General features: G+C 45.8%; 74 non-coding genes across 74 annotated transcripts in view; all 74 read left to right on the top strand.

Annotated features, from left to right (window-relative positions):
• Positions 1–212: 212 nt before the first annotated feature.
• On the top strand, positions 213–331 carry LOC133426990 (5S ribosomal RNA). Its single transcript, XR_009772267.1, has one exon. It is a non-coding gene; the product is annotated as a 5S ribosomal RNA (ribosomal RNA).
• A 198-nt stretch (positions 332–529) lies between these two features.
• Positions 530–648, top strand: LOC133426342 (5S ribosomal RNA). The gene has a single exon (XR_009771673.1). It is a non-coding gene; the product is annotated as a 5S ribosomal RNA (ribosomal RNA).
• A 199-nt stretch (positions 649–847) lies between these two features.
• LOC133426868 (5S ribosomal RNA) lies at positions 848–966 on the top strand. Its single transcript, XR_009772152.1, has one exon. It is a non-coding gene; the product is annotated as a 5S ribosomal RNA (ribosomal RNA).
• A 217-nt stretch (positions 967–1183) lies between these two features.
• LOC133426368 (5S ribosomal RNA) lies at positions 1184–1302 on the top strand. Its single transcript, XR_009771697.1, has one exon. It is a non-coding gene; the product is annotated as a 5S ribosomal RNA (ribosomal RNA).
• A 199-nt stretch (positions 1303–1501) lies between these two features.
• On the top strand, positions 1502–1620 carry LOC133426558 (5S ribosomal RNA). Its single transcript, XR_009771852.1, has one exon. It is a non-coding gene; the product is annotated as a 5S ribosomal RNA (ribosomal RNA).
• A 216-nt stretch (positions 1621–1836) lies between these two features.
• On the top strand, positions 1837–1955 carry LOC133426791 (5S ribosomal RNA). The gene has a single exon (XR_009772078.1). It is a non-coding gene; the product is annotated as a 5S ribosomal RNA (ribosomal RNA).
• Positions 1956–2172: 217 nt separating this feature from the next.
• On the top strand, positions 2173–2291 carry LOC133426989 (5S ribosomal RNA). Its single transcript, XR_009772266.1, has one exon. It is a non-coding gene; the product is annotated as a 5S ribosomal RNA (ribosomal RNA).
• A 199-nt stretch (positions 2292–2490) lies between these two features.
• LOC133426557 (5S ribosomal RNA) lies at positions 2491–2609 on the top strand. The gene has a single exon (XR_009771851.1). It is a non-coding gene; the product is annotated as a 5S ribosomal RNA (ribosomal RNA).
• A 216-nt stretch (positions 2610–2825) lies between these two features.
• LOC133426790 (5S ribosomal RNA) lies at positions 2826–2944 on the top strand. The gene has a single exon (XR_009772077.1). It is a non-coding gene; the product is annotated as a 5S ribosomal RNA (ribosomal RNA).
• A 198-nt stretch (positions 2945–3142) lies between these two features.
• LOC133426555 (5S ribosomal RNA) lies at positions 3143–3261 on the top strand. Its single transcript, XR_009771849.1, has one exon. It is a non-coding gene; the product is annotated as a 5S ribosomal RNA (ribosomal RNA).
• Positions 3262–3478: 217 nt separating this feature from the next.
• On the top strand, positions 3479–3597 carry LOC133426395 (5S ribosomal RNA). Its single transcript, XR_009771723.1, has one exon. It is a non-coding gene; the product is annotated as a 5S ribosomal RNA (ribosomal RNA).
• A 199-nt stretch (positions 3598–3796) lies between these two features.
• On the top strand, positions 3797–3915 carry LOC133426466 (5S ribosomal RNA). Its single transcript, XR_009771789.1, has one exon. It is a non-coding gene; the product is annotated as a 5S ribosomal RNA (ribosomal RNA).
• Positions 3916–4114: 199 nt separating this feature from the next.
• LOC133426946 (5S ribosomal RNA) lies at positions 4115–4233 on the top strand. The gene has a single exon (XR_009772225.1). It is a non-coding gene; the product is annotated as a 5S ribosomal RNA (ribosomal RNA).
• A 215-nt stretch (positions 4234–4448) lies between these two features.
• LOC133426922 (5S ribosomal RNA) lies at positions 4449–4567 on the top strand. The gene has a single exon (XR_009772202.1). It is a non-coding gene; the product is annotated as a 5S ribosomal RNA (ribosomal RNA).
• Positions 4568–4766: 199 nt separating this feature from the next.
• On the top strand, positions 4767–4885 carry LOC133426766 (5S ribosomal RNA). The gene has a single exon (XR_009772054.1). It is a non-coding gene; the product is annotated as a 5S ribosomal RNA (ribosomal RNA).
• Positions 4886–5102: 217 nt separating this feature from the next.
• LOC133426350 (5S ribosomal RNA) lies at positions 5103–5221 on the top strand. Its single transcript, XR_009771680.1, has one exon. It is a non-coding gene; the product is annotated as a 5S ribosomal RNA (ribosomal RNA).
• Positions 5222–5420: 199 nt separating this feature from the next.
• LOC133426470 (5S ribosomal RNA) lies at positions 5421–5539 on the top strand. Its single transcript, XR_009771793.1, has one exon. It is a non-coding gene; the product is annotated as a 5S ribosomal RNA (ribosomal RNA).
• Positions 5540–5738: 199 nt separating this feature from the next.
• On the top strand, positions 5739–5857 carry LOC133426799 (5S ribosomal RNA). The gene has a single exon (XR_009772086.1). It is a non-coding gene; the product is annotated as a 5S ribosomal RNA (ribosomal RNA).
• A 199-nt stretch (positions 5858–6056) lies between these two features.
• LOC133426952 (5S ribosomal RNA) lies at positions 6057–6175 on the top strand. Its single transcript, XR_009772231.1, has one exon. It is a non-coding gene; the product is annotated as a 5S ribosomal RNA (ribosomal RNA).
• Positions 6176–6374: 199 nt separating this feature from the next.
• Positions 6375–6493, top strand: LOC133426372 (5S ribosomal RNA). The gene has a single exon (XR_009771701.1). It is a non-coding gene; the product is annotated as a 5S ribosomal RNA (ribosomal RNA).
• Positions 6494–6692: 199 nt separating this feature from the next.
• LOC133426554 (5S ribosomal RNA) lies at positions 6693–6811 on the top strand. Its single transcript, XR_009771848.1, has one exon. It is a non-coding gene; the product is annotated as a 5S ribosomal RNA (ribosomal RNA).
• Positions 6812–7028: 217 nt separating this feature from the next.
• Positions 7029–7147, top strand: LOC133426553 (5S ribosomal RNA). Its single transcript, XR_009771847.1, has one exon. It is a non-coding gene; the product is annotated as a 5S ribosomal RNA (ribosomal RNA).
• Positions 7148–7346: 199 nt separating this feature from the next.
• LOC133426761 (5S ribosomal RNA) lies at positions 7347–7465 on the top strand. Its single transcript, XR_009772049.1, has one exon. It is a non-coding gene; the product is annotated as a 5S ribosomal RNA (ribosomal RNA).
• A 217-nt stretch (positions 7466–7682) lies between these two features.
• Positions 7683–7801, top strand: LOC133427015 (5S ribosomal RNA). The gene has a single exon (XR_009772290.1). It is a non-coding gene; the product is annotated as a 5S ribosomal RNA (ribosomal RNA).
• A 199-nt stretch (positions 7802–8000) lies between these two features.
• LOC133426964 (5S ribosomal RNA) lies at positions 8001–8119 on the top strand. The gene has a single exon (XR_009772242.1). It is a non-coding gene; the product is annotated as a 5S ribosomal RNA (ribosomal RNA).
• Positions 8120–8319: 200 nt separating this feature from the next.
• LOC133426798 (5S ribosomal RNA) lies at positions 8320–8438 on the top strand. The gene has a single exon (XR_009772085.1). It is a non-coding gene; the product is annotated as a 5S ribosomal RNA (ribosomal RNA).
• A 199-nt stretch (positions 8439–8637) lies between these two features.
• On the top strand, positions 8638–8756 carry LOC133426634 (5S ribosomal RNA). The gene has a single exon (XR_009771925.1). It is a non-coding gene; the product is annotated as a 5S ribosomal RNA (ribosomal RNA).
• A 217-nt stretch (positions 8757–8973) lies between these two features.
• Positions 8974–9092, top strand: LOC133426856 (5S ribosomal RNA). Its single transcript, XR_009772140.1, has one exon. It is a non-coding gene; the product is annotated as a 5S ribosomal RNA (ribosomal RNA).
• Positions 9093–9291: 199 nt separating this feature from the next.
• On the top strand, positions 9292–9410 carry LOC133426932 (5S ribosomal RNA). Its single transcript, XR_009772212.1, has one exon. It is a non-coding gene; the product is annotated as a 5S ribosomal RNA (ribosomal RNA).
• Positions 9411–9633: 223 nt separating this feature from the next.
• Positions 9634–9752, top strand: LOC133426552 (5S ribosomal RNA). Its single transcript, XR_009771846.1, has one exon. It is a non-coding gene; the product is annotated as a 5S ribosomal RNA (ribosomal RNA).
• A 217-nt stretch (positions 9753–9969) lies between these two features.
• LOC133426551 (5S ribosomal RNA) lies at positions 9970–10088 on the top strand. The gene has a single exon (XR_009771845.1). It is a non-coding gene; the product is annotated as a 5S ribosomal RNA (ribosomal RNA).
• Positions 10089–10287: 199 nt separating this feature from the next.
• Positions 10288–10406, top strand: LOC133426760 (5S ribosomal RNA). The gene has a single exon (XR_009772048.1). It is a non-coding gene; the product is annotated as a 5S ribosomal RNA (ribosomal RNA).
• Positions 10407–10623: 217 nt separating this feature from the next.
• LOC133427014 (5S ribosomal RNA) lies at positions 10624–10742 on the top strand. Its single transcript, XR_009772289.1, has one exon. It is a non-coding gene; the product is annotated as a 5S ribosomal RNA (ribosomal RNA).
• Positions 10743–10941: 199 nt separating this feature from the next.
• LOC133426963 (5S ribosomal RNA) lies at positions 10942–11060 on the top strand. Its single transcript, XR_009772241.1, has one exon. It is a non-coding gene; the product is annotated as a 5S ribosomal RNA (ribosomal RNA).
• Positions 11061–11260: 200 nt separating this feature from the next.
• Positions 11261–11379, top strand: LOC133426797 (5S ribosomal RNA). Its single transcript, XR_009772084.1, has one exon. It is a non-coding gene; the product is annotated as a 5S ribosomal RNA (ribosomal RNA).
• A 199-nt stretch (positions 11380–11578) lies between these two features.
• LOC133426633 (5S ribosomal RNA) lies at positions 11579–11697 on the top strand. The gene has a single exon (XR_009771924.1). It is a non-coding gene; the product is annotated as a 5S ribosomal RNA (ribosomal RNA).
• A 217-nt stretch (positions 11698–11914) lies between these two features.
• On the top strand, positions 11915–12033 carry LOC133426854 (5S ribosomal RNA). Its single transcript, XR_009772139.1, has one exon. It is a non-coding gene; the product is annotated as a 5S ribosomal RNA (ribosomal RNA).
• A 199-nt stretch (positions 12034–12232) lies between these two features.
• On the top strand, positions 12233–12351 carry LOC133426931 (5S ribosomal RNA). The gene has a single exon (XR_009772211.1). It is a non-coding gene; the product is annotated as a 5S ribosomal RNA (ribosomal RNA).
• Positions 12352–12574: 223 nt separating this feature from the next.
• LOC133426969 (5S ribosomal RNA) lies at positions 12575–12693 on the top strand. Its single transcript, XR_009772247.1, has one exon. It is a non-coding gene; the product is annotated as a 5S ribosomal RNA (ribosomal RNA).
• Positions 12694–12910: 217 nt separating this feature from the next.
• LOC133426723 (5S ribosomal RNA) lies at positions 12911–13029 on the top strand. Its single transcript, XR_009772013.1, has one exon. It is a non-coding gene; the product is annotated as a 5S ribosomal RNA (ribosomal RNA).
• Positions 13030–13228: 199 nt separating this feature from the next.
• LOC133426700 (5S ribosomal RNA) lies at positions 13229–13347 on the top strand. Its single transcript, XR_009771990.1, has one exon. It is a non-coding gene; the product is annotated as a 5S ribosomal RNA (ribosomal RNA).
• A 199-nt stretch (positions 13348–13546) lies between these two features.
• LOC133426550 (5S ribosomal RNA) lies at positions 13547–13665 on the top strand. Its single transcript, XR_009771844.1, has one exon. It is a non-coding gene; the product is annotated as a 5S ribosomal RNA (ribosomal RNA).
• Positions 13666–13881: 216 nt separating this feature from the next.
• On the top strand, positions 13882–14000 carry LOC133427029 (5S ribosomal RNA). The gene has a single exon (XR_009772304.1). It is a non-coding gene; the product is annotated as a 5S ribosomal RNA (ribosomal RNA).
• A 199-nt stretch (positions 14001–14199) lies between these two features.
• On the top strand, positions 14200–14318 carry LOC133426845 (5S ribosomal RNA). The gene has a single exon (XR_009772130.1). It is a non-coding gene; the product is annotated as a 5S ribosomal RNA (ribosomal RNA).
• Positions 14319–14517: 199 nt separating this feature from the next.
• LOC133426360 (5S ribosomal RNA) lies at positions 14518–14636 on the top strand. Its single transcript, XR_009771690.1, has one exon. It is a non-coding gene; the product is annotated as a 5S ribosomal RNA (ribosomal RNA).
• A 199-nt stretch (positions 14637–14835) lies between these two features.
• On the top strand, positions 14836–14954 carry LOC133426824 (5S ribosomal RNA). Its single transcript, XR_009772110.1, has one exon. It is a non-coding gene; the product is annotated as a 5S ribosomal RNA (ribosomal RNA).
• Positions 14955–15153: 199 nt separating this feature from the next.
• On the top strand, positions 15154–15272 carry LOC133426425 (5S ribosomal RNA). The gene has a single exon (XR_009771752.1). It is a non-coding gene; the product is annotated as a 5S ribosomal RNA (ribosomal RNA).
• A 199-nt stretch (positions 15273–15471) lies between these two features.
• LOC133427033 (5S ribosomal RNA) lies at positions 15472–15590 on the top strand. The gene has a single exon (XR_009772308.1). It is a non-coding gene; the product is annotated as a 5S ribosomal RNA (ribosomal RNA).
• A 199-nt stretch (positions 15591–15789) lies between these two features.
• On the top strand, positions 15790–15908 carry LOC133426930 (5S ribosomal RNA). The gene has a single exon (XR_009772210.1). It is a non-coding gene; the product is annotated as a 5S ribosomal RNA (ribosomal RNA).
• A 223-nt stretch (positions 15909–16131) lies between these two features.
• Positions 16132–16250, top strand: LOC133426549 (5S ribosomal RNA). Its single transcript, XR_009771843.1, has one exon. It is a non-coding gene; the product is annotated as a 5S ribosomal RNA (ribosomal RNA).
• Positions 16251–16466: 216 nt separating this feature from the next.
• On the top strand, positions 16467–16585 carry LOC133426779 (5S ribosomal RNA). Its single transcript, XR_009772067.1, has one exon. It is a non-coding gene; the product is annotated as a 5S ribosomal RNA (ribosomal RNA).
• A 199-nt stretch (positions 16586–16784) lies between these two features.
• Positions 16785–16903, top strand: LOC133426548 (5S ribosomal RNA). The gene has a single exon (XR_009771842.1). It is a non-coding gene; the product is annotated as a 5S ribosomal RNA (ribosomal RNA).
• A 217-nt stretch (positions 16904–17120) lies between these two features.
• LOC133426974 (5S ribosomal RNA) lies at positions 17121–17239 on the top strand. Its single transcript, XR_009772252.1, has one exon. It is a non-coding gene; the product is annotated as a 5S ribosomal RNA (ribosomal RNA).
• Positions 17240–17438: 199 nt separating this feature from the next.
• On the top strand, positions 17439–17557 carry LOC133426632 (5S ribosomal RNA). Its single transcript, XR_009771923.1, has one exon. It is a non-coding gene; the product is annotated as a 5S ribosomal RNA (ribosomal RNA).
• Positions 17558–17756: 199 nt separating this feature from the next.
• Positions 17757–17875, top strand: LOC133426860 (5S ribosomal RNA). Its single transcript, XR_009772144.1, has one exon. It is a non-coding gene; the product is annotated as a 5S ribosomal RNA (ribosomal RNA).
• Positions 17876–18074: 199 nt separating this feature from the next.
• LOC133426547 (5S ribosomal RNA) lies at positions 18075–18193 on the top strand. The gene has a single exon (XR_009771841.1). It is a non-coding gene; the product is annotated as a 5S ribosomal RNA (ribosomal RNA).
• Positions 18194–18392: 199 nt separating this feature from the next.
• Positions 18393–18511, top strand: LOC133426823 (5S ribosomal RNA). The gene has a single exon (XR_009772109.1). It is a non-coding gene; the product is annotated as a 5S ribosomal RNA (ribosomal RNA).
• A 199-nt stretch (positions 18512–18710) lies between these two features.
• LOC133426546 (5S ribosomal RNA) lies at positions 18711–18829 on the top strand. The gene has a single exon (XR_009771840.1). It is a non-coding gene; the product is annotated as a 5S ribosomal RNA (ribosomal RNA).
• Positions 18830–19028: 199 nt separating this feature from the next.
• Positions 19029–19147, top strand: LOC133426543 (5S ribosomal RNA). Its single transcript, XR_009771838.1, has one exon. It is a non-coding gene; the product is annotated as a 5S ribosomal RNA (ribosomal RNA).
• A 199-nt stretch (positions 19148–19346) lies between these two features.
• Positions 19347–19465, top strand: LOC133426742 (5S ribosomal RNA). The gene has a single exon (XR_009772031.1). It is a non-coding gene; the product is annotated as a 5S ribosomal RNA (ribosomal RNA).
• Positions 19466–19681: 216 nt separating this feature from the next.
• LOC133426542 (5S ribosomal RNA) lies at positions 19682–19800 on the top strand. The gene has a single exon (XR_009771837.1). It is a non-coding gene; the product is annotated as a 5S ribosomal RNA (ribosomal RNA).
• A 199-nt stretch (positions 19801–19999) lies between these two features.
• On the top strand, positions 20000–20118 carry LOC133426744 (5S ribosomal RNA). The gene has a single exon (XR_009772033.1). It is a non-coding gene; the product is annotated as a 5S ribosomal RNA (ribosomal RNA).
• A 199-nt stretch (positions 20119–20317) lies between these two features.
• On the top strand, positions 20318–20436 carry LOC133426893 (5S ribosomal RNA). The gene has a single exon (XR_009772175.1). It is a non-coding gene; the product is annotated as a 5S ribosomal RNA (ribosomal RNA).
• A 217-nt stretch (positions 20437–20653) lies between these two features.
• On the top strand, positions 20654–20772 carry LOC133426912 (5S ribosomal RNA). Its single transcript, XR_009772193.1, has one exon. It is a non-coding gene; the product is annotated as a 5S ribosomal RNA (ribosomal RNA).
• Positions 20773–20971: 199 nt separating this feature from the next.
• On the top strand, positions 20972–21090 carry LOC133426695 (5S ribosomal RNA). The gene has a single exon (XR_009771985.1). It is a non-coding gene; the product is annotated as a 5S ribosomal RNA (ribosomal RNA).
• Positions 21091–21289: 199 nt separating this feature from the next.
• LOC133426829 (5S ribosomal RNA) lies at positions 21290–21408 on the top strand. The gene has a single exon (XR_009772115.1). It is a non-coding gene; the product is annotated as a 5S ribosomal RNA (ribosomal RNA).
• A 199-nt stretch (positions 21409–21607) lies between these two features.
• LOC133426690 (5S ribosomal RNA) lies at positions 21608–21726 on the top strand. Its single transcript, XR_009771980.1, has one exon. It is a non-coding gene; the product is annotated as a 5S ribosomal RNA (ribosomal RNA).
• Positions 21727–21925: 199 nt separating this feature from the next.
• Positions 21926–22044, top strand: LOC133426953 (5S ribosomal RNA). Its single transcript, XR_009772232.1, has one exon. It is a non-coding gene; the product is annotated as a 5S ribosomal RNA (ribosomal RNA).
• Positions 22045–22243: 199 nt separating this feature from the next.
• Positions 22244–22362, top strand: LOC133426358 (5S ribosomal RNA). Its single transcript, XR_009771688.1, has one exon. It is a non-coding gene; the product is annotated as a 5S ribosomal RNA (ribosomal RNA).
• Positions 22363–22579: 217 nt separating this feature from the next.
• Positions 22580–22698, top strand: LOC133426450 (5S ribosomal RNA). Its single transcript, XR_009771774.1, has one exon. It is a non-coding gene; the product is annotated as a 5S ribosomal RNA (ribosomal RNA).
• A 216-nt stretch (positions 22699–22914) lies between these two features.
• LOC133426541 (5S ribosomal RNA) lies at positions 22915–23033 on the top strand. Its single transcript, XR_009771836.1, has one exon. It is a non-coding gene; the product is annotated as a 5S ribosomal RNA (ribosomal RNA).
• Positions 23034–23232: 199 nt separating this feature from the next.
• On the top strand, positions 23233–23351 carry LOC133426540 (5S ribosomal RNA). Its single transcript, XR_009771835.1, has one exon. It is a non-coding gene; the product is annotated as a 5S ribosomal RNA (ribosomal RNA).
• Positions 23352–23550: 199 nt separating this feature from the next.
• On the top strand, positions 23551–23669 carry LOC133426783 (5S ribosomal RNA). Its single transcript, XR_009772071.1, has one exon. It is a non-coding gene; the product is annotated as a 5S ribosomal RNA (ribosomal RNA).
• A 199-nt stretch (positions 23670–23868) lies between these two features.
• Positions 23869–23895, top strand: part of LOC133426539 (5S ribosomal RNA) — a 119-nt gene continuing 92 nt past the window's right edge. The window contains exon 1 of the ribosomal RNA XR_009771834.1: positions 23869–23895. This exon is cut by the window's right edge and continues 92 nt beyond it. This is a non-coding gene — a ribosomal RNA (5S ribosomal RNA).

The raw sequence follows: 23895 nt of genomic DNA, 5'->3' as shown, positions 1-23895 counted from the left end.
AACCAGCAGAGAACGCTCTCGCTTAATCTAGCCACACATATTTCAACGTGGTAACAGCGACAGCTCACGTACTAAAGTGTTTTGCACATGGTTAAGGCACTTTAACTCCAACAAATAAGCGCTTCTAAATTATTATCACCAACAAATCAATGACTTATATTATATGACTTATCTTCAACTCCATATAAGAGGTATTTCAAGCTGCACCTTCTGCTTAGGGCCATACCAGCCTGGATGCGCCCGAACTCGTCTGATCTCGGAAGCTAAGCAGGGTCGGGCCTGGTTAGTACTTGGATGGGAGACCGCCTGGGAATACCAGGTGCTGTAAGCTTTTTCAACCAGCAGAGAACGCTCTCGCTTAATCTAGCCACACATATTTCAACGCGGTAACAGCGACAGCTCACGTCCTAAAGTTTTTTGCACATGGTTAAGGCACTTTAACTCCAACAAGTAAAACCAACAGATCAATGACTTATATTCTATGTTTATCTTCAACTCCATATAAGAGGTATTTCAAGCTGCAGCTTCTGCTTACGGCCATACCAGCCTGGATGCGCCCGGTCTCGTCTAATCTCGGAAGCTAAGCAGGGTCGGGCCTGGTTAGTACTTGGATGGGAGACCGCCTGGGAATACCAGGTGCTGTAAGCTTTTTCAACCTGCAGAGAGCGCTCTCGCTTAATCTACCCACACATATTTCAACGTGGTAACAGCGACAGCTCACGTCCTAAAGTGTTTTGCACATGGTTAAGGCACTTTAACTCCAACAAATAAAACCAACAGATCAATGACTTATATTCTATGACTTATCTTCAACTCCATATAAGAGGTATTTCAAGCTGCAGCTTCTGCTTACGGCCATACCAGCCTTGATGCGCCCGATCTCGTCTGATCTTGGAAGCTAAGCAGGGTAGGGCCTGGTTAGTACTTGGATGGGAGACCGCCTGGGAATACCAGGTGCTGTAAGCTTTTTCAACCAGCAGAGAACGCTCTCGCTTAATCTAGCCACACATATTTCAACGTGGTAACAGCGACAGCTCACGTCCTAAAGTGTTTTGCACATGGTTAAGGCACTTTAACTCCAACAAATAAGCGCTTCTAAATTATTATCACCAACAAATCAATGACTTATATTATATGACTTATCTTCAACTCCATATAAGAGGTATTTCAAGCTGCAGCTTCTGCTTAGGGCCATACCAGCCTGGATGCGCCTGAACTCGTCTGATCTCGGAAGCTAAGCAGGGTCGGGCCTGGTTAGTACTTGGATGGGAGACCGCCTGGGAATACCAGGTGCTGTAAGCTTTTTCATCCAGCAGAGAGGACTCTCGCTTAATCTACCCGCACATATTTCAACGTGGTAACAGCGACAGCTCTCGTCCTAAAGTGTTTTGCACATGGTTAAGGCACTTTAACTCCAACAAATAAAACCAACAAATCAATGACATATATTCTATGACTTATCTTCAACTCCATATAAGAGGTATTTCAAGCTGCAACTTCTGCTTACGGCCATACCAGCCTGGATGCGCCCGATCTCGTCTGATCTCGGAAGCTAAGCAGGGTCGGGCCTGGTTAGTACTTGGATGGGAGACCGCCTGGGAATACCAGGTGCTGTAAGCTTTTTCAACCAGCAGAGAACGCTCTTGCTTAATCTACCCACACATATTTCAACGTGGTAACAGCGACAGCTCACGTCCTAAAGTGTTTTGCACATGGTTAAGGCACTTTAACTCCAACAAATAAGCGCTTCTAAATTATCATCACCAACAAATCAATGACTTGTATTATATACTTATCTTCAACTCCATATCAGAGGTATTTCAAGCTGCAGCTTCAGCTTACGGCCATACCAGCGTGGATGCGCCCGATCTCGTCCGATCTCGGAAGCTAAGCAGGGTCGGGCCTGGTTAGTACTTGGATGGGAGACCGCCTGGGAATACCAGGTGCTGTAAGCTTTTTCAACCAGCAGAGAACGCTCTCGCTTAATCTAGCCACACATATTTCAACGTGGTAACAGCGACAGCTCACGTCCTAAAGTGTTTTGCACATGGTTAAGGCACTTTAACTCCAACAAATAAGCGCTTCTAAATTATTATCACCAACAAATCAATGACTTATATTATATGACTTATCTTCAACTCCATATAAGAGGTATTTCAAGCTGCAGCTTCTGCTTAGGGCCATACCAGCCTGGATGCGCCCGAACTCGTCTGATCTCGGAAGCTAAGCAGGGTCGGGCCTGGTTAGTACTTGGATGGGAGACCGCCTGGGAATACCAGGTGCTGTAAGCTTTTTCATCCAGCAGAGAGGACTCTCGCTTAATCTACCCGCACATATTTCAACGTGGTAACAGCGACAGCTCTCGTCCTAAAGTGTTTTGCACATGGTTAAGGCACTTTAACTCCAACAAATAAAACCAACAAATCAATGACATATATTCTATGACTTATCTTCAACTCCATATAAGAGGTATTTCAAGCTGCAACTTCTGCTTACGGCCATACCAGCCTGGATGCGCCCGATCTCGTCTGATCTCGGAAGCTAAGCAGGGTCGGGCCTGGTTAGTACTTGGATGGGAGACCGCCTGGGAATACCAGGTGCTGTAAGCTTTTTCAACCAGCAGAGAACGCTCTCGCTTAATCTACCCACACATATTTCAACGTGGTAACAGCGACAGCTCACGTCCTAAAGTGTTTTGCACATGGTTAAGGCACTTTAACTCCAACAAATAAGCGCTTCTAAATTATCATCACCAACAAATCAATGACTTGTATTATATACTTATCTTCAACTCCATATCAGAGGTATTTCAAGCTGCAGCTTCAGCTTACGGCCATACCAGCGTGGATGCGCCCGATCTCGTCCGATCTCGGAAGCTAAGCAGGGTCGGGCCTGGTTAGTACTTGGATGGGAGACCGCCTGGGAATACCAGGTGCTGTAAGCTTTTTCACCAGCAGAGAGCGCTCTCGCTTAATCTACCCACACATATTTCAACGTGGTAACAGCGACAGCTCACGTCCTAAAGTGTTTTGCACATGGTTAAGGCACTTTAACTCCAACAAATAAAACCAACAAATCAATGACTTATATGCTATGACTTATCTTCAACTCCATATAAGAGATATTTCAAGCTGCAGCTTCTGCTTACGGCCATACCAGCCTGGATGCGCCCGATCTCGTCTGATCTCGGAAGCTAAGCAGGGTCGGGCCTGGTTAGTACTTGGATGGGAGACCGCCTGGGAATACCAGGTGCTGTAAGCTTTTTCAACCAGCAGAGAACGCTCTTGCTTAATCTAGCCACACATATTTCAACGTGGTAACAGCGACAGCTCACGTCCTAAAGTGTTTTGCACATGGTTAAGGCACTTTAACTCCAACAAATAAGCGCTTCTAAATTATTATCACCAACAAATCAATGACTTATATTATATGACTTATCTTCAACTCCATATAAGAGGTATTTCAAGCTGCAGCGTCTGCATAGGGCCATACCAGCCTGGATGCGCCCGAACTCGTCTGATCTCGGAAGCTAAGCAGGGTCGGGCCTGGTTAGTACTTGGATGGGAGACCGCCTGGGAATACCAGGTGCTGTAAGCTTTTTCCACCAGCAGAGAGGGCTCTCGCTTAATCTACCCGCACATATTTCAACGTGGTAACAGCGACAGCTCTCGTCCTAAAGTGTTTTGCTCATGGTTAAGGCACTTTAACTCCAACAAATAAAACCAACAAATCAATGACATATATTCTATGACTTATCTTCAACTCCATATAAGAGGTATTTCAAGCTGCAACTTCTGCTCACGGCCATACCAGCCTGGATGCGCCCGATCTCGTCTGATCTCGGAAGCTAAGCAGGGTCTGGCCTGGTTAGTACTTGGGTGGGAGACCGCCTGGGAATACCAGGTGCTGTAATCTTTTTCAACCAGCAGAGAACGCTCTCGCTTAATTTAGCCACACATATTTCAACGTGGTAACAGCGACAGCTCACGTCCTAAAGTGTTTTGCACATGGTTAAGGCACTTTAACTCCAACAAATAAAACCAACAAATCAATGACTTATATTCTATGACTTATCTTCAACTCCATATAAGAGGTATTTCAAGCAGCAGCTTCTGCTTACGGCCATACCAGCCTGGATGCGCCCGATCTCGTCTGATCTCGGAAGCTAAGCAGGGTCGGGCCTGGTTAGTACTTGGATGGGAGACCGCCTGGGAATACAAGGTGCTGTAAGCTTTTTCAACCAGCAGAGAACGCTCTCGCTTAATCTACCCACACATATTTCAACGTGGTAACAGCGACAGCTCACGTCCTAAAGTGTTTTGCACATGGTTAAGGCACTTTAACTCCAACAAATAAGCGCTTCTAAATTATTATCACCAACAAATCAATGACTTATATTATGACTTATCTTCAACTCCATATCAGACGTATTTCAAGCTGCAGCTTCTGCTTAAGGCCATACCAGCCTGGATGCGCCCGATCTCGTCTGATCTCGGAAGCTAAGCAGGGTCGGGCCTGGTTAGTACTTGGATGGGAGACCGCCTGGGAATACCAGGTGCTGTAAGCTTTTTCAACCAGCAGAGAACGCTCTCGCTTAATCTACCCACACATATTTCAACGTGGTAACAGCGACAGCTCACGTCCTAAAGTGTTTTGCACATAGTTAAGGCACTTTAACTCCAACAAATAAAACCAACAAATCAATGACTTTTATTCTATGACTTATCTTCAACTCCATATAAGAGGTATTTCAAGCAGGAGCTTCTGCTTACGGCAATACCAGCCTGGATGCGCCCGATCTCGTCTGATCTCGGAAGCTAAGCAGGGTCGGGCCTGGTTAGTACTTGGATGGGAGACCGCCTGGGAATACCAGGTGCTGTAAGCATTTTCAACCAGCAGAGAGCGCTCTTGCTTAATCTACGCACACATATTTCAACGTGGTAACAGCGACAGCTCACGTCCTAAAGTGTTTTTCACATGGTTAAGGCACTTTAACTCCAACAAATAAGCGCTTCTAAATTATTATCACCAACAAATCAATGACTTATATTATATTACTTATCTTCAACTCCATATAAGAGGTATTTCAAGCAGCAGCTTCTGCTTACGGCCATACCAGCCTGGATGCGCCCAATCTCGTCTGATCTCGGAAGCTAAGCAGGGTCGGGCTTGGTTAGTACTTGGATGGGAGACCGCCTGGGAATACCAGGTGCTGTAAGCATTTTCAACCAGCAGAGAGCGCTCTCGCTTAATCTACCCACACATATTTCAACGTGGTAACAGCGACAGCTCACGTCCTAAAGTGTTTTGCACATGGTTAAGGCACTTTAACTCCAACAAATAAAACCAACAAATCAATGACTTATATTCTATGACTTATCTTCAACTCCATATAAGAGGTATTTCAAGCTGCAGCTTCTGCTTACGGCCATACCAGCCTGGATGCGCCCGATCTCGTCTGATCTCGGAAGCTAAGCAGGGTTGGCCCTGGTTAGTACTTGGATGGGAGACCGCCTGGGAATACTCGGTTCTGTAAGCTTTTTCAACCAGCAGAGAGCGCTCTCGCTTAATCTACCCACACATATTTCAACGTGGTAACAGCGACAGCTCACGTCCTAAAGTGTTTTGCACATGGTTAAGGCACTTTAACTCCAACAAATAAAACCAACAGATCAATGACTTATATTCTATGACTTATCTTCAACTCCATATAAGAGGTATTTCAAGCTACAGCTTCTGCTTACGGCCATACCAGCCTGGATGCGCCCGATCTCGTCTGATCTCGGAAGCTAAGCAGGGTCGGGCCTGGTTAGTACTTGGATGGGAGACCGCCTGGGAATAGCAGGTGCTGTAAGCTTTTTCAACCTGCAGAGAGCGCTCTCGCTTAATCTACCCACACATATTTCAACGTGGTAACAGCGACAGCTCACGTCCTAAAGGGTTTTGCACATGGTTAAGGCGCTTTAACTCCAACAAATAAAACCAACAAATCAATGACTTATATTCTATGACTTATCTTCAACTCCATATAAGAGGTATTTCAAGCAGGAGCTTCTGCTTACGGCCATACCAGCCTGGATGCGCCCAATCTCGTCTGATCTCGGAAGCTAAGCAGGGTCGGGCCTGGTTAGTACTTGGATGGGAGACCGCCTGGGAATACCAGGTGCTGTAAGCATTTTCAACCAGCAGAGAGCGCTCTCGCTTAATCTACCCACACATATTTCAACGTGGTAACAGCGACAGCTCACGTCCTAAAGTGTTTTGCACATGGTTAAGGCGCTTTAACTCCAACAAATAAAACCAACAAATCAATGACATATATTCTATGACTTATCTTCAACTCCATATAAGAGGTATTTCAAGCAGGAGCTTCTGCTTACGGCCATACCAGCCTGGATGCGCCCAATCTCGTCTGATCTCGGAAGCTAAGCAGGGTCGGGCCTGGTTAGTACTTGAATGGGAGACCGCCTGGGAATACCAGGTGCTGTAAGTTTTTTCAACCAGCAGAGAGCGCTCTCGCTTAATCTACCCACACATATTTCAACGTGGTAAAAGCGACAGCTCACGTCCTGAAGTGTTTTGCACATGGTTAAGGCACTTTAACTCCAACAAATAAAACCAACAAATCTATGACCTATATTCTATGACTTATCTTCAACTCCATATAAGAGGTATTTCAAGCTGCAGCTTCTGCTTACGGCCATACCAGCCTGGATGCGCCCGATCTCGTCTGATCTCGGAAGCTAAGCAGGGTCGGGCCTGGTTAGTACTTGGATGGGAGACCGCCTGGGAATACCAGGTGCTGTAAGCTTTTTCAACCAGCAGAGAACCCTCTAGCTTAATCTACCCACACATATTTCAACGTGGTAACAGCGACAGCTCACGTCCTAAAGTGTTTTGCACATGGTTAAGGCACTTTAACTCCAACAAATAAGCGCTTCTAAATTATTATCACCAACAAATCAATGACTTGTATTATATGACTTATCTTCAACTCCATATAAGAAGTATTTCAAGCTGCAGCTTCAGCTTACGGCCATACCAGCCTGGATGCGCCCGATCTCGTCTGATCTCGGAAGCTAAGCAGGGTCGGGCCTGGTTAGTACTTGGATGGGAGACCGCCTGGGAATACCAGGTGCTGTAAGCTTTTTCAACCAGCAGAGAGTGCTCTCGCTTAATCTACCCACACATATTTCAACGTGGTAACAGCGACAGCTCACGTCCTAAAGAGTTTTGCACATGGTTAAGGCACTTTAACTCCAACAAATAAAACCAACAAATCAATGACTTATATTCTATGACTTATCTTCAACTCCATATAAGAGGTATTTCAAGCTGCAGCTTCTGCTTACGGCCATACCAGCCTGGATGCGCCCGATCTCGTCTGATCTCGGGAGCTAAGCAGGGTCGGGCCTGGTTAGTACTTGGATGGGAGACCGCCTGGGAATACCAGGTGCTGTAAGCTTTTTCAACCAGCAGAGAACGCTCTCGCTTAATCTACCCACACATATTTCAACGTGGTAACAGCGACAGCTCACGTCCTAAAGTGTTTTGCACATAGTTAAGTAACCTTAACTCCAACAAATAAGCGCTTCTAAATTATTATCACCAACAAATCAATGACATATATTCTATGACTTATCTTCAACTCCATATAAGAAGTATTTCAAGCTGCAGCTTCTGCTTACGGCCATACCAGCCTGGATGCGCCTGATCTCGTCTGATCTCGGAAGCTAAGCAGGGTCGGGCCTGGTTAGTACTTGGATGGGAGACTGCCTGGGAGTACCAGGTGCTGTAAGCTTTTTCAACCAGCAGAGAACGCTCTCGCTTAATCTAGCCACACATATTTCAACGTGGTAACAGCGACAGTTCACGTCCTAAAGTGTTTTGCACATGGTTAAGGCACTTTAACTCCAACAAATAAAACCAACAGATCAATGACTTATATTCTATGACTTATCTTCAACTCCATATAAGAGGTATTTCAGGCTGCAGCTTCTGCTTACGGCCACACCAGCCTGGATGCGCCCGGTCTCGTCTGATCTCGGAAGCTAAGCAGGGTCGGGCCTGGTTAGTACTTTGATGGGAGACCGCCTGGGAATACCAGGTGCTGTAAGCTTTTTCAACCTGCAGTAGAGCGCTCTCGCTTAATCTACCCACACATATTTCAACTTGGTAACAGCGACAGCTCACGTCCTAAAGTGTTTTGCACATGGTTAAGGCACTTTAACTCCAACAAATAAAACCAACAGATCAATGACTTATATTCTATGACTTATCTTCAACTCCATATAAGAGGTATTTCAAGCTACAGCTTCTGCTTACGGCCATACCAGCCTGGATGCGCCCGATCTCGTCTGATCTCGGAAGCTAAGCAGGGTCGGGCCTGGTTAGTACTTGGATGGGAGACCGCCTGGGAATAGCAGGTGCTGTAAGCTTTTTCAACCTGCAGAGAGCGCTCTCGCTTAATCTACCCACACATATTTCAACGTGGTAACAGCGACAGCTCACGTCCTAAAGTGTTTTGCACATGGTTAAGGCACTTTAACTCCAACCAATAAAACCAACAAATCAATGACTTATATGCTATGACTTATCTTCAACTCCATATAAGAGGTATTTCAAGCTGCAGCTTCTGCTTACAGCCATACCAGCCTGGATGCGCCCGATCTCGTCTGATCTCGGAAGCTAAGCAGGGTCGGGCCTGGTTAGTACTTGGATGGGAGACCGCCTGGGAATACCAGGTGCTGTAAGCTTTTTCAACCAGCAGAGAGCGCTCTCGCTTAATCTACCCACACATATTTCAACGTGGTAACAGCGACAGCTCACGTCCTAAAGGGTTTTTCACATGGTTAAGGCACTTTAACTCCAACAAATATGCGCTTCTAAATTATTATCACCAACAAATCAATGACTTATATTATATGACCTATCTTCAACTCCATATAAGAGGTATTTCAAGCTGCAGCTTCAGCTTACGGCCATACCAGCCTGGATGCGCCCGATCTCGTCTGATCTCGGAAGCTAAGCAGGGTCGGGCCTGGTTAGTACTTGGATGGGAGACCGCCTTGGAATATCAGGTGCTGTAAGCTTTTTCAACCAGCAGAGAGCGCTCTCGCTTAATCTACCCACACATATTTCAACGTGGTAACAGCGACAGCTCACGTCCTAAAGTGTTTTGCACATGGTTAAGGCACTTTAACTCCAACAAATAAAACCAACAAATCAATGACTTATATTCTATGACTTATCTTCAACTCCATATAAGAGGTATTTCAAGCTGCAGCTTCTGCTTACGGCCATACCAGCCTGGATGCGCCCGATCTCGTCTGATCTCGGAAGCTAAGCAGGGTCGGGCCTTGTTAGTACTTGGATGGGAGACCGCCTGGGAATACCAGGTGCTGTAAGCTTTTTCAACCAGCAGAGAGCGCTCACGCTTAATCTACCCACACATATTTCAACGTGGTAACAGCGACAGCTCACGTCCTAAAGTGTTTTGCACATGGTTAAGGCACTTTAACTCCAACAAATAAGTGCTTCTACATTATTATCACCAACAAATCAATGACTTATATTATATGACTTATCTTCAACTCCATATAAGAGGTATTTCAAGCTGCAGCTTCAGCTTCAGCTTACGGCCATACCAGCCTGGATGCGCCCGATCTCGTCTGATCTCGGAAGCTAAGCAGGGTCGGGCCTGGTTAGTACTTGGATGGGAGACCGCCTGGGAATACCAGGTGCTGTAAGCTTTTTCAACCAGCAGAGAACCCTCTAGCTTAATCTACCCACACATATTTCAACGTGGTAACAGCGACAGCTCACGTCCTAAAGTGTTTTGCACATGGTTAAGGCACTTTAACTCCAACAAATAAGCGCTTCTAAATTATTATCACCAACAAATCAATGACTTGTATTATATGACTTATCTTCAACTCCATATAAGAAGTATTTCAAGCTGCAGCTTCAGCTTACGGCCATACCAGCCTGGATGCGCCCGATCTCGTCTGATCTCGGAAGCTAAGCAGGGTCGGGCCTGGTTAGTACTTGGATGGGAGACCGCCTGGGAATACCAGGTGCTGTAAGCTTTTTCAACCAGCAGAGAGTGCTCTCGCTTAATCTACCCACACATATTTCAACGTGGTAACAGCGACAGCTCACGTCCTAAAGAGTTTTGCACATGGTTAAGGCACTTTAACTCCAACAAATAAAACCAACAAATCAATGACTTATATTCTATGACTTATCTTCAACTCCATATAAGAGGTATTTCAAGCTGCAGCTTCTGCTTACGGCCATACCAGCCTGGATGCGCCCGATCTCGTCTGATCTCGGGAGCTAAGCAGGGTCGGGCCTGGTTAGTACTTGGATGGGAGACCGCCTGGGAATACCAGGTGCTGTAAGCTTTTTCAACCAGCAGAGAACGCTCTCGCTTAATCTACCCACACATATTTCAACGTGGTAACAGCGACAGCTCACGTCCTAAAGTGTTTTGCACATAGTTAAGTAACCTTAACTCCAACAAATAAGTGCTTCTAAATTATTATCACCAACAAATCAATGACATATATTCTATGACTTATCTTCAACTCCATATAAGAAGTATTTCAAGCTGCAGCTTCTGCTTACGGCCATACCAGCCTGGATGCGCCTGATCTCGTCTGATCTCGGAAGCTAAGCAGGGTCGGGCCTGGTTAGTACTTGGATGGGAGACTGCCTGGGAGTACCAGGTGCTGTAAGCTTTTTCAACCAGCAGAGAACGCTCTCGCTTAATCTAGCCACACATATTTCAACGTGGTAACAGCGACAGTTCACGTCCTAAAGTGTTTTGCACATGGTTAAGGCACTTTAACTCCAACAAATAAAACCAACAGATCAATGACTTATATTCTATGACTTATCTTCAACTCCATATAAGAGGTATTTCAGGCTGCAGCTTCTGCTTACGGCCACACCAGCCTGGATGCGCCCGGTCTCGTCTGATCTCGGAAGCTAAGCAGGGTCGGGCCTGGTTAGTACTTTGATGGGAGACCGCCTGGGAATACCAGGTGCTGTAAGCTTTTTCAACCTGCAGTAGAGCGCTCTCGCTTAATCTACCCACACATATTTCAACTTGGTAACAGCGACAGCTCACGTCCTAAAGTGTTTTGCACATGGTTAAGGCACTTTAACTCCAACAAATAAAACCAACAGATCAATGACTTATATTCTATGACTTATCTTCAACTCCATATAAGAGGTATTTCAAGCTACAGCTTCTGCTTACGGCCATACCAGCCTGGATGCGCCCGATCTCGTCTGATCTCGGAAGCTAAGCAGGGTCGGGCCTGGTTAGTACTTGGATGGGAGACCGCCTGGGAATAGCAGGTGCTGTAAGCTTTTTCAACCTGCAGAGAGCGCTCTCGCTTAATCTACCCACACATATTTCAACGTGGTAACAGCGACAGCTCACGTCCTAAAGTGTTTTGCACATGGTTAAGGCACTTTAACTCCAACCAATAAAACCAACAAATCAATGACTTATATGCTATGACTTATCTTCAACTCCATATAAGAGGTATTTCAAGCTGCAGCTTCTGCTTACAGCCATACCAGCCTGGATGCGCCCGATCTCGTCTGATCTCGGAAGCTAAGCAGGGTCGGGCCTGGTTAGTACTTGGATGGGAGACCGCCTGGGAATACCAGGTGCTGTAAGCTTTTTCAACCAGCAGAGAGCGCTCTCGCTTAATCTACCCACACATATTTCAACGTGGTAACAGCGACAGCTCACGTCCTAAAGGGTTTTTCACATGGTTAAGGCACTTTAACTCCAACAAATATGCGCTTCTAAATTATTATCACCAACAAATCAATGACTTATATTATATGACCTATCTTCAACTCCATATAAGAGGTATTTCAAGCTGCAGCTTCAGCTTACGGCCATACCAGCCTGGATGCGCCCGATCTCGTCTGATCTCGGAAGCTAAGCAGGGTCGGGCCTGGTTAGTACTTGGATGGGAGACCGCCTTGGAATATCAGGTGCTGTAAGCTTTTTCAACCAGCAGAGAGCGCTCTCGCTTAATCTACCCACACATATTTCAACGTGGTAACAGCGACAGCTCACGTCCTAAAGTGTTTTGCACATGGTTAAGGCACTTTAACTCCAACAAATAAAACCAACAAATCAATGACTTATATTCTATGACTTATCTTCAACTCCATATAAGAGGTATTTCAAGCTGCAGCTTCTGCTTACGGCCATACCAGCCTGGATGCGCCCGATCTCGTCTGATCTCGGAAGCTAAGCAGGGTCGGGCCTTGTTAGTACTTGGATGGGAGACCGCCTGGGAATACCAGGTGCTGTAAGCTTTTTCAACCAGCAGAGAGCGCTCACGCTTAATCTACCCACACATATTTCAACGTGGTAACAGCGACAGCTCACGTCCTAAAGTGTTTTGCACATGGTTAAGGCACTTTAACTCCAACAAATAAGTGCTTCTACATTATTATCACCAACAAATCAATGACTTATATTATATGACTTATCTTCAACTCCATATAAGAGGTATTTCAAGCTGCAGCTTCAGCTTCAGCTTACGGCCATACCAGCCTGGATGCGCCCGATCTCGTCTGATCTCGGAAGCTAAGCAGGGTCCGGCCTGGTTAGTACTTGGATGGGAGACCGCCTGGGAATACCAGGTGCTGTAAGCTTTTTCAACCAGCAGAGAGCGCTCTCGCTTAATCTACCCACACATATTTCAACGTGGTAACAGCGACAGCTCACGTCCTAAAGTGTTTTGCACATGGTTAAGGCACTTTAACTCCAACAAATAAGCGCTTCTAAATTATTATCACCAACAAATCAATGACTTGTATTATATGACTTATCTTCAACTCCATATAAGAAGTATTTCAAGCTGCAGCTTCAGCTTACGGCCATACCAGCCTGGATGTGCCCGATCTCGTCTGATCTCGGAAGCTAAGCAGGGTCGGGCCTGGTTAGTACTTGGATGGGAGACCGCCTGGGAATACCAGGTGCTGTAAGCTTTTTCAACCAGCAGAGAACGGTCTCGCTTAATCTACCCACACATATTTCAACGTGGTAAGAGCGACAGCTCACGTCCTAAAGTGTTTTGCACATGGTTAAGGCACATTAACTCCAACAAATAAAACCAACAAATCAATGACTTATATTCTATGACTTATCTTCAACTCCATATCAGAGGTATTTCAAGCTGCAGCTTCTGCTTACGGCCATACCAGCCTGGATGCGCCCGATCTCGTCTGATCTCGGAAGCTAAGCAGGGTCGGGCCTGGTTAGTACTTGGATGGGAGACCGCCTGGGAATACCAGGTGCTGTAGGCTTTTTCAACCAGCAGAGAACGGTCTCGCTTAATCTAGCCACACATATTTCAACGTGGTAACAGCGACAGCTCACGTCCTAAAGTGTTTTGCACATGGTTAAGGCACTTTAACTCCAACAAATAAAACCGACAAATCAATGACTTATATTCTATGACTTATCTTCAACTCCATATAAGAGGTATTTCAAGCTGCAGCTTCTGCTTACGGCCATACCAGCCTGGATGCGCCCGATCTCGTCTGATCTCGGAAGCTAAGCAGGGTCGGGCCTGGTTAGTACTTGGATGGGAGACCGCCTGGGAATACCAGGTGCTGTAAGCTTTTTCAACCAGCAGAGAGCGCTCTCGCTTAATCTACCCACACATATTTCAACGTGGTAACAGCGACAGCTCACGTCCTAAAGTGTTTTGCACATGGTTAAGGCACTTTAACTCCAACAAATAAGCGCTTCTAAATTATTATCACCAACAAATCAATGACTTGTATTATATACTTATCTTCAACTCCATATAAGAAGTATTTCAAGCTGCAGCTTCAGCTTACGGCCATACCAGCCTGGATGTCCCCGATCTCGTCTGATCTCGGAAGCTAAGCAGGGTCGGGCCTGGTTAGTACTTGGATGGGAGACCGCCTGGGAATACCAAGTGCTGTAAGCTTTTTCAACCAGCAGAGAGCGCTCTCGCTTAATCTACCCACACATATTTCAACGTGGTAACAGCGACAGCTCACGTCCTAAAGTGTTTTGCACATGGTTAAGGCACTTTAACTCCAACAAATAAAACCAACAAATCAATGACTTATATTCTATGACTTATCTTCAACTCCATATCAGAGGTATTTCAAGCTGCAGCTTCTGCTTACGGCCATACCAGCCTGGATGCGCCCGATCTCGTCTGATCTCGGAAGCTAAGCAGGGTCAGGCCTGGTTAGTACTTGGATGGGAGACCGCCTGGGAATACCAGGTGCTGTAAGCTTTTTCAACCAGCAGAGAACGGTCTCGCTTAATCTAGCCACACATATTTCAACGTGGTAACAGCGAAAGCTCACGTCCTAAAGTGTTTTGCACATGGTTAAGGCACTTTAACTCCAACAAATAAAACCAACAAATCAATGACTTATATTCTATGACTTATCTTCAACTCCATATAAGAGGTATTTCAAGCTGCAGCTTCTGCTTACGGCCATACCAGCCTGGATGCGCCCGATCTCGTCTGATCTCGGAAGCTAAGCAGGGTCGGGTCTTGTTAGTACTTGGATGGGAGACCGCCTGGGAATACCAGGTGCTGTAAGCTTTTTCAACCAGCAGAGAGCGCTCACGCTTAATCTACCCACACATATTTCAACGTGGTAACAGCGACAGCTCACGTCCTGAAGTGTTTTGCACATGGTTAAGGCACTTTAACTCCAACAAATAAAACCAACAAATCAATGACTTATATTCTATGACTTATCTTCAACTCCATATAAGAAGTATTTCAAGCTGCAGCTTCAGCTTACGGCCATACCAGCCTGGATGCGCCCGATCTTGTCTGATCTCGGAAGCTAAGCAGGGTCGGGCCTGGTTAGTACTTGGATGGGAGACCGCCTGGGAATACCAGGTGCTGTAAGCTTTTTCAACCAGCAGAGAGCGCTCTCGCTTAATCTACCCACACATATTTCAACGTGGTAAGAGCGACAGCTCACGTCCTAAAGTGTTTTGCACATGGTTAAGGCACCTTAACTCCAACAAATAAAACCAACAAATCAATGACTTATATTCTATGACTTATCTTCAACTCCATATCAGAGGTATTTCAAGCTGCAGCTTCTGCTTAAGGCCATACCAGCCTGGATGCGCCCGATCTCGTCTGATCTCGGAAGCTAAGCAGGGTCGGGCCTGGTTAGTACTTGGATGGGAGACCGCCTGGGAATACCAGATGCTGTAAGCTTTTTCAACCAGCAGAGAACGGTCTCGCTTAATCTAGCCACACATATTTCAACGTGGTAACAGCGACAGCTCACGTCCTAAAGTGTTTTGCACATGGTTAAGGCACTTTAACTCCAACAAATAAAACCGACAAATCAATGACTTATATTCTATGACTTATGTTCAACTCCATATAAGAGGTATTTCAAGCTGCAGCTTCTGCTTACGGCCATACCAGCCTGGATGCGCCCGATCTCGTCTGATCTTGGAAGCTAAGCAGGGTCGGGCCTGGTTAGTACTTGGATGGGAGACCGCCTGGGAATACCAGGTGATGTAAGCTTTTTCAACCAGCAGAGAGCGCTCTCGCTTAATCTACCCACACAAATTTCAACGTGGTAACAGCGACAGCTCATGTCCTAAAGTGTTTTGCACATGGTTAAGGCACTTTAACTCCAACAAATAAAACCAACAAATCAATGACTTATATTCTATGACTTATCTTCAACTCCATATAAGAGGTATTTCAAGCTGCAGCTTCTGCTTACGGCCATACCAGCCTGGATGCGCCCGATCTCGTCTGATCTCGGAAGCTAAGCAGGGTCGGGCCTTGTTAGTACTTGGATGGGAGACCGCCTGGGAATACCAGGTGCTGTAAGCTTTTTCAACCAGCAGAGAGCGCTCTCGCTTAATCTACCCACACATATTTCAACGTGGTAACAGCGACAGCTCACGTCCTAAAGTGTTTTGCACATGGTTAAGGCACTTTAACTCCAACAAATAAGTGCTTCTAAATTATTATCACCAACAAATCAATGACTTATATTATATGACTTATCTTCAACTCCATATAAGAGGTATTTCAAGCTGCAGCTTCAGCTTCAGCTTACGGCCATACCAGCCTGGATGCGCCCGATCTCGTCTGATCTCGGAAGCTAAGCAGGGTCGGGCCTGGTTAGTACTTGGATGGGAGACCGCCTGGGAATACCAGGTGCTGTAAGCTTTTTCAACCAGCAGAGAGCGCTCTCGCTTAATCTACCCACACATATTTCAACGTGGTAACAGCGACAGCTCACGTCCTAAAGTGTTTTGCACATGGTTAAGGCACTTTAACTCCAACAAATAAGCGCTTCTAAATTATTATCACCAACAAATCAATGACTTGTATTATATACTTATCTTCAACTCCATATAATAAGTATTTCAAGCTGCAGCTTCAGCTTACGGCCATACCAGCCTGGATGTCCCCGATCTCGTCTGATCTCGGAAGCTAAGCAGGGTCGGGCCTGGTTAGTACTTGGATGGGAGACCGCCTGGGAATACCAGGTGCTGTAAGCTTTTTCAACCAGCAGAGAGCGCTCTCGCTTAATCTACCCACACATATTTCAACGTGGTAACAGCGACAGCTCACGTCCTAAAGTGTTTTGCACATGGTTAAGGCACTTTAACTCCAACAAATAAAACCAACAAATCTATAACTTATATTCTATGACTTATCTTCAACTCCATACAAGAGGTATTTCAAGCTGCAGCTTCTGCTTACGGCCATACCAGCCTGGATGCGCCCGATCTCGTCTGATCTCGGAAGCTAAGCAGGGTCGGGCCTGGTTAGTACTTGGATGGGAGACCGCCTGGGAATACCAGGTGCTGTAAGCTTTTTCAACCTGCAGAGAACGCTCTCGCTTAATCTACCCACATATATTTCAACGTGGTAACAGCGAAAGCTCACGTCCTAAAGTGTTTTGCACATGGTTAAGGCACTTTAACTCCAACAAATAAGCGCTTCTAAATTATTATCACCAACAAATCAATTAATTATATTATATGACTTATCTTCAACTCCATATAAGAGGTATTTCAAGCTGCAGCTTCTCCTAACGGCCATACCAGCCTGGATGCGCCCGATCTCGTCTGATCTCGGAAGCTAAGCAGGGTCGGGCCTGGTTAGTACTTGGATGGGAGACCGCCTGGGAATACCAGGTGCTGTAAGCTTTTTCAACCAACAGAGAGCGCTCTCGCTTAATCTACCCACACATATTTCAACGTGGTAACAGCGACAGCTCACGTCCTAAAGTGTTTTGCACATGGTTAAGGCACTTTAACTCCAACAAATAAAACCGACAAATCAAAGACTTATATTCTATGACTTATCTTCAACTCCATATAAGAGGTATTTCAAGCTGCAGCTTCTGCTTACAGCCATACCAGCCTGGATGCGCCCGATCTCGTCTGATCTCGGAAGCTAAGCAGGGTCGGGCCTGGTTAGTACTTGGATGGGAGACCGCCTGGGAATACCAGGTGCTGTAAGCTTTTTCAACCAACAGAGAGCGCTCTCGCTTAATCTACCCACACATATTTCAACGTGGTAACAGCGACAGCTCACGTCCTAAAGTGTTTTGCACATGGTTAAGGCACTTTAACTCCAACAAATAAAACCAACAAATCAATGACTTATATTATATGACTTATCTTCAACTCCATATAAGAGGTATTTCAAGCTGCAACTTCAGCTTACGGCCATACCAGCCTGGATGCGCCCGATCTCATCTGAACTCGGAAGCTAAGCAGGGTCGGGCCTGGTTAGTACTTGGATGGGAGACCGCCTGGGAATACCAGGTGCTGTAAGCTTTTTCAACCAGCAGAGAGCGCTCTCGCTTAATCTACCCACACATATTTCAACGTGGTAACAGCGACAGCTCACGTCCTAAAGTGTTTTGCACATGGTTAAGGCACTTTAACTCCAACAAATAAAACCAACAAATCTATAACTTATATTCTATGACTTATCTTCAACTCCATACAAGAGGTATTTCAAGCTGCAGCTTCTGCTTACGGCCATACCAGCCTGGATGCGCCCGATCTCGTCTGATCTCGGAAGCTAAGCAGGGTCGGGCCTGGTTAGTACTTGGATGGGAGACCGCCTGGGAATACCAGGTGCTGTAAGCTTTTTCAACCAGCAGAGAACGCTCTCGCTTAATCTACCCACACATATTTCAACGTGGTAACAGCGACAGCTCACGTCCTAAAGTGTTTTGCACATGGTTAAGGCACTTTAACTCCAACAAATTAAACCAACAAATCAATGACTTATATTCTATGACTTATCTTCAACTCCATATCAGAGGTATTTCAAGCTGCAACTTCTGCTTACGGCCATACCAGCCTGGATGCGCCCGATCTTGTCTGATCTCGGAAGCTAAGCAGGGTCGGGCCTGGTTAGTACTTGGATGGGAGACCGCCTGGGAATACCAGGTGCTGTAAGCTTTTTCAACCAGCAGAGAACGGTCTCGCTTAATCTAGCCACACATATTTCAACGTGGTAACAGCGACAGCTCACGTCCTAAAGTGTTTTGCACATGGTTAAGGCACTTTAACTCCAACAAATAAAACCAACAAATCAATGACTTATATTATATGACTTATCTTCAACTCCATATAAGAGGTATTTCAAGCTGCAACATCAGCTTACGGCCATACCAGCCTGGATGCGCCCGATCTCGTCTGATCTCGGAAGCTAAGCAGGGTCGGGCCTGGTTAGTACTTGGATGGGAGACCGCCTGGGAATACCAGGTGCTGTAAGCTTTTTCAACCAGCAGAGAGCGCTCTCGCTTAATCTACCCACACATATTTCAACGTGGTAACAGCGACAGCTCACGTCCTAAAGTGTTTTGCACATGGTTGAGGCACTTTAACTCCAACAAATAAAACCAACAAATCTATAACTTATATTCTATGACTTATCTTCAACTCCATACAAGAGGTATTTCAAGCTGCAGCTTCTGCTTACGGCCATACCAGCCTGGATGCGCCCGATCTCGTCTGATCTCGGAAGCTAAGCAGGGTCGGGCCTGGTTAGTACTTGGATGGGAGACCGCCTGGGAATACCAGGTGCTGTAAGCTTTTTCAACCAGCAGAGAGCGCTCTCGCTTAATCTACCCACACATATTTCAATGTGGTAACAGCGACAGCTCACGTCCTAAAGTGTTTTGCACATGGTTGAGGCACTTTAACTCCAACAAATAAAACCAACAAATCAATGACTTATATTATATGACTTATCTTCAACTCCATATAAGAGGTATTTCAAGCTGCAGCTTCTGCTAACGGCCATACCAGCCTGGATGCGCCCGATCTCGTCTGATCTCGGAAGCTAAGCAGGGTCGGGCCTGGTTAGTACTTGGATGGGAGACCGCCTGGGAATACCAGGTGCTGTAAGCTTTTTCAACCAACAGAGAGCGCTCTCGCTTAATCTACCCACACATATTTCAACGTGGTAACAGCGACAGCTCACGTCCTAAAGTGTTTTGCACATGGTTAACGCAGTTTAACTCCAACAAATAAGCGCTTCTAAATTATTATCACCAACAAATCAATGACTTGTATTATATACTTATCTTCAACTCCATATAAGAAGTATTTCAAGCTGCAGCTTCAGCTTACGGCCATACCAGCCTGGATGCGCCCGATCTCGTCTGATCTCGGAAGCTAAGCAGGGTCGGGCCTGGTTAGTACTTGGATGGGAGACCGCCTGGGAATACCAGGTGCTGTAAGCTTTTTCAACCAGCAGAGAGCGCTCTCGCTTAATCTACCCACACATATTTCAACGTGGTAAGAGCGACAGCTCACGTCCTAAAGTGTTTTGCACATGGTTAAGGCACTTTAACTCCAACAAATAAAACCAACAAATCAATGACTTATATTCTATGACTTATCTTCAACTCCATATCAGAGGTATTTCAAGCTGCAACTTCTGCTTACGGCCATACCATCCTGGATGCGCCCGATCTCGTCTGATCTCGGAAGCTAAGCAGGGTCGGGCCTGGTTAGTACTTGGATGGGAGACCGCCTGGGAATACCAGGTGCTGTAAGCTTTTTCAACCAGCAGAGAACGGTCTCGCTTAATCTAGCCACACATATTTCAACGTGGTAACAGCGACAGCTCACGTCCTAAAGTGTTTTGCACATGGTTAAGGCACTTTAACTCCAACAAATAAAACCAAAAAATCAATGACTTATATTCTATGACTTATCTTCAACTCCATATAAGAGGTATTTCAGGCAGCAGCTTCTGCTTACGGCCATACCAGCCTGGATGCGCCCAATCTCGTCTGATCTCGGAAGCTAAGCAGGGTCGGGCCTGGTTAGTACTTGGATGGGAGACCGCCTGGGAATACCAGGTGCTGTAAGCTTTTTCAACCAGCAGAGAACGCTCTCGCTTAATCTACCCACACATATTTCAACGTGGTAACAGCGACAGCTCACGTCCTAAAGTGTTTTGCACATGGTTAAGGCACTTTAACTCCAACAAATAAGCGCTTCTAAATTATTATCACCAACAAATCAATGACTTGTATTATATGACTTATCTTCAACTCCATATAAGAAGTATTTCAAGCTGCAGCTTCAGCTTACGGCCATACCAGCCTGGATGCGCCCGATCTCGTCTGATCTCGGAAGCTAAGCAGGGTCGGGCCTGGTTAGTACTTGGATGGGAGACCGCCTGGGAATACCAGGTGCTTTAAGCTTTTTCAACCAGCAGAGAGCGCTCTCGCTTAATCTACCCACACATATTTCAACGTGGTAAGAGCGACAGCTCACGTCCAAAAGTGTTTTGCACATGGTTAAGGCACTTTAACTCCAACAAATAAAACCAACAAATCAATGACTTATATTCTATGACTTATCTTCAACTCCATATAAGAGGTATTTCAAGCTGCAGCTTCAGCTTATGGCCATACCAGCCTGGATGCGCCCGATCTCGTCTGATCTCGGAAGCTAAGCAGGGTCGGGCCTGGTTAGTACTTGGATGGGAGACCGCCTGGGAATACCAGGTGCTGTAAGCTTTTTCAACCAGCAGAGAACGCTCTCGTTTAATCTACCCACACATATTTCAACGTAGTAACAGCAACAGCTCACGTCCTAAAGTGTTTTGCACATGGTTAAGGCACTTTAACTCCAACAAATAAAACCAACAAATCAATGACTTATATTCTATGACTTATCTTCAACTCCATATAAGAGGTATTTCCAGCAGGAGCTTCTGCTTACGGCCATACCAGCCTGGATGCGCCCAATCTCATCTGATCTCGGAAGCTAAGCAGGGTCGGGCCTGGTTAGTACTTGGATGGGAGACCGCCTGGGAATACCAGGTGCTGTAAGCTTTTTCAACCAGCAGAGAACGGTCTCGCTTAATCTAGCCACACATATTTCAACGTGGTAACAGCGACAGCTCACGTCCTAAAGTGTTTTGCACATGGTTAAGGCACTTTAACTCCAACAAATAAAACCAACAAATCAATGACTTATATTATATGACTTATCTTCAACTCCATATAAGAGGTATTTCAAGCTGCAACTTCAGTTTACGGCCATACCAGCCTGGATGCGCCCGATCTCGTCTGATCTCGGAAGCTAAGCAGGGTCGGGCCTGGTTAGTACTTGGATGGGAGACCGCCTGGGAATACCAGGTGCTGTAAGCTTTTTCAACCAGCAGAGAGCGCTCTCGCTTAATCTACCCACACATATTTCAACGTGGTAACAGCGACAGCTCACGTCCTAAAGTGTTTTGCACATGGTTAAGGCACTTTAACTCCAACAAATTAAACCAACAAATCAATGACTTATATAATATGACTTATCTTCAACTCCATATAAGAGGTATTTCAAGCTGCAACTTCAGCTTACGGCCATACCAGCCTGGATGCGCCAGATCTCTTCTGATCTCGGAAGCTAAGCAGGGTCGGGCCTGGTTAGTACTTGGATGGGAGACCGCCTGGGAATACCAGGTGCTGTAAGCTTTTTCAACCAGCAGAGAGCGCTCTCGCTTAATCTACCCACACATATTTCAACGTGGTAACAGCGACAGCTCACGTCCTAAAGTGTTTTGCACATGGTTAAGGCACTTTAACTCCAACAAATAAAACCAACAAATCTATAACTTATATTCTATGACTTATCTTCAACTCCATACAAGAGGTATTTCAAGCTGCAGCTTCTGCTTACGGCCATACCAGCCTGGATGCGCCCGATCTCGTCTGATCTCGGAAGCTAAGCAGGGTCGGGCCTTGTTAGTACTTGGTTGGGAGACCGCCTGGGAATATCAGGTGCTGTAAGCTTTTTCAACCAACAGAGAGCGCTCTCGCTTAATCTACCCACACATATTTCAACGTGGTAACAGCGACAGCTCACGTCCTAAAGTGTTTTGCACATGGTTAAGGCACTTTAACTCCAACAAATAAGCGCTTCTAAATTATTATCACCAACAAATCAATGACTTATATTATATGACTTATCTTCAACTCCATATAAGAGGTATTTCAAGCTGCAGCTTCTGCTAACGGCCATACCAGCCTGGATGCGCCCGATCTCGTCTGATCTCGGAAGCTAAGCAGGGTCGGGCCTTGTTAGTACTTGGTTGGGAGACCGCCTGGGAATATCAGGTGCTGTAAGCTTTTTCAACCAACAGAGAGCGCTCTCGCTTAATCTACCCACACATATTTCAACGTGGTAACAGCGACAGCTCACGTCCTAAAGTGTTTTGCACATGGTTAAGGCACTTTAACTCCAACAAATAAGCGCATCTAAATTATTATCACCAACAAATCAATGACTTGTATTATATACTTATCTTCAACTCCATATAAGAAGTATTTCAAGCTGCAGCTTCAGCTTACGGCCATACCAGCCTGGATGCGCCCGATCTCGTCTGATCTCGGAAGCTAAGCAGGGTCGGGCCTGGTTAGTACTTGGATGGGAGACCGCCTGGGAATACCAGGTGCTGTAAGCTTTTTCAACCAGCAGAGAGCGCTCTCGCTTCATCTACCCACACATATTTCAACGTGGTAAGAGCGACAGCTCACGTCCTAAAGTGTTTTGCACATGGTTAAGGCACTTTAACTGCAACAAATAAAACCAACAAATCAATGACTTATATTCTATGACTTATCTTCAACTCCATATCAGAGGTATTTCAAGCTGCAACTTCTGCTTACGGCCATACCAGCCTGGATGCGCCCGATCTCGTCTGATCTCGGAAGCTAAGCAGGGTCGGGCCTGGTTAGTACTTGGATGGGAGACCGCCTGGGAATACCAGGTGCTGTAAGCTTTTTCAACCAGCAGAGAAGGGTCTCGCTTAATCTAGCCACACATATTTCAACGTGGTAACAGCGACAGCTCACGTCCTAAAGTGTTTTGCACATGGTTAAGGCACTTTAACTCCAACAAATAAAACCAACAAATCAATGACTTATATTATATGACTTATCTTCAACTCCATATAAGAGGTATTTCAAGCTGCAACTTCAGCTTACGGCCATACCAGCCTGGATGCGCCCGATCTCGTCTGATCTTGGAAGCTAAGCAGGGTCGGGCCTGGTTAGTACTTGGATGGGAGACCGCCTGGGAATACCAGGTGCTGTAAGCTTTTTCAACCAGCAGAGAGCGCTCTCGCTTAATCTACCCACACATATTTCAACGTGGTAACAGCGACAGCTCACGTCCTAAAGTGTTTTGCACATGGTTAAGGCACTTTAACTCCAACAAATAAAACCAACAAATCTATAACTTATATTCTATGACTTATCTTCAACTCCATACAAGAGGTATTTCAAGCTGCAGCTTCTGCTTACGGCCATACCAGCCTGGATGCG

The sequence above is a fragment of the Cololabis saira genome, unplaced genomic scaffold, assembly GCF_033807715.1.
Source record: "Cololabis saira isolate AMF1-May2022 unplaced genomic scaffold, fColSai1.1 scf026, whole genome shotgun sequence".
In the NCBI taxonomy this organism is placed as follows: Eukaryota; Metazoa; Chordata; class Actinopteri; order Beloniformes; family Belonidae; genus Cololabis; species Cololabis saira.
This window is presented reverse-complemented; position numbering and strand designations above follow the sequence as displayed.